We start from the raw sequence: 2,416 nt of genomic DNA on the forward strand, positions 1-2,416 counted from the left end.
ACACACACACACACACACACACACACACACACACACACACACACACACACACACACACACACACTTATGTTTGTTTCTCGACCCCGTGGGGACTTTACATTGCCTTCCATTCATGTTTTTTAGACTTTATATCCTAACCCTGACCATACACTCTAAAATTAACCTCACAGAAACTTACCTGACCCTAAAACTAACCTAAACCTTGGTCCCAAACCTAACCCCACACCTGTAACATGCATTGGTCCCCACGATTCACTTCGGTCCCCACCTGGCTGCTTTTTTTGTAAAAAATACCCCACGTTGTAGGAAAAACCCGCCCACACACACACACACACACACACTTATGTTTGTTTCTCGACCCCGTGGGGACTTTACATTGCCTTCCATTCATGTTTTTTAGACTTTATATCCTAACCCTGACCATACACTCTAAAATTAACCTCACAGAAACTTACCTGACCCTAAAACTAACCTAAATCTTGGTCCTAAACCTAACCCCACACAGGTCCCCACGATTCACTTCGGTCCCCACCTGGCTGCTTTTTTTGTAAAAAATACTCCACGTTGTAGGAAAAACCCGCCCACACACACACACACACACACACTTATGTTTGTTTCTCGACCCCGTGGGGACTTTACATTGCCTTCCATTCATGTTTTTTAGACTTTATATCCTAACCCTGACCATACACTCTAAAATTAACCTCACAGAAACTTACCTGACCCTAAAACTAACCTAAAACCTTGGTCCTAAACCTAACCCCACACCTGTAACATGCATTTGGACCCGTGGGGACCTGACAATGGTTTCACTTCCAGATTCACTTCGGTCCCCACCTGGCTGCTTTTTTTGTAAAAAATACCCCACGTTGTAGGAAAAACCCGTCCACACACACACACACACACACACTCACACACACACACACACCATTCATGTTTTTTAGATTTTATATCCTAACCCTGACCATATACTCTAACATTAACCTCACAGAAACTTACCTGACCCTAAAACTAACCTAAACCTTGGTCCTGAACCTAACCCCACACCTGTAACATGCATTTGGACCCGTGGGGACCTGACAGTGGTCCCCACGATTCACTTCGGTCCCCACCTGGCTGCTTTTTTTGTAAAAAATACCCCACGTTGTAGGAAAAACCCGTACACACACACACACACACACACGTCTGGTTTTTATATCCCCGTGGGATATATCCATTCATTTATTGGAAATTTTATATCCTAACCCTGACCATTTACCCTAAAACTAACCTAAACTCAATTCACATCTTGGTCTTAAACCTAACCCCCACCTGTAATTTGCATTCGTACCTATTCGTGGGCATTGGTCCCCACAAGGCTGCTTTTTCGGGACAATGGTTCAGAACACACAAACTGCTTCTTCCTATCTTCACAGGGACTTTGCAATGACTCCAGTCATTTTTCCTCATAGACTTAAATAACACTAGATTGAGCCCTGCGCCCATCTGTTATCATCTGTGACAACATGGAGGAGCAAAAGTTGTGACCATACAGGTCGTCAGCTCACAACCAACAACAACTATTAGATAAAAAGCAACTGGATCTGTGTCATAAATTATTTCTAAAATTTTTACAATAAATTAATATAATTGTTAGTTTCATTCAACAATCATGAAAAACAGATTTATACAAGGAAAATATATAACGTGTAACATTGATTTAAACCAGACCTGACTTCAGTCAAAAACTTAGACTTTTCAGCTAGTTGAAAAATGATGACTTCAACGAGTAATAAAGTAGATTTATTATTTTTTACTGTCATAAATAAAAATAATAATAATAAATATTTACCAGTCAACAATTAGAAAATGTTCACTGACTACCTTGTGATATTTTAAAATAAAACTTGTATCTGATATTAGCTACCCGTCTTCTCAACAGGTCATGTTTGTCTAATAGAAACCTAAAAATAATTACATATAAAATATTATTTTAAACTGTGTAAATATTACATAAATCAGAGGCAAAACCAGCTTGTAAAATGAAATAATTAGTGTTAAACTGTAGCATGATTCAGAAGAGTGCTACACTCTGTATAACAATATTCTGCTACTGAAGCTAATATCTGTTAACCAACTCAATAAATAACATTGATTACATCGGCTTTATAAGCTTATTTAGTAAATATCCTAAATCTGTTCTGGAGTAATGGGCCTTACAAGATAAATGCTTAAACACACACACACACACACACACACACGTCCTCACTTCAGTGACACGTTTACATCGTAAACACAAAGCATTGCTGGGAGGGAAGGAGGTGTGTGACCCTCGTTACGTTGGGAGGATGCTCACCTGTCAGACTGCACAAACTTAAACACACACACACACACACACACACACACACACACACACACACACACACACACACACACA

At 39.6% G+C, this 2,416-nt stretch overlaps 1 protein-coding gene across 6 annotated transcripts in view; it reads left to right on the forward strand.

Moving 5' to 3' along the window:
* cep152 (centrosomal protein 152) overlaps nt 1-2,416 on the forward strand; it is a 15,622-nt gene that overhangs the window by 10,848 nt on the left and 2,358 nt on the right. The gene's annotated exons all lie outside the window — the stretch shown is intronic.

This window comes from Austrofundulus limnaeus, unplaced genomic scaffold (genome assembly GCF_001266775.1).
Source record: "Austrofundulus limnaeus strain Quisiro unplaced genomic scaffold, Austrofundulus_limnaeus-1.0 Scaffold296, whole genome shotgun sequence".
Taxonomy (NCBI): domain Eukaryota; kingdom Metazoa; phylum Chordata; class Actinopteri; order Cyprinodontiformes; family Rivulidae; genus Austrofundulus; species Austrofundulus limnaeus.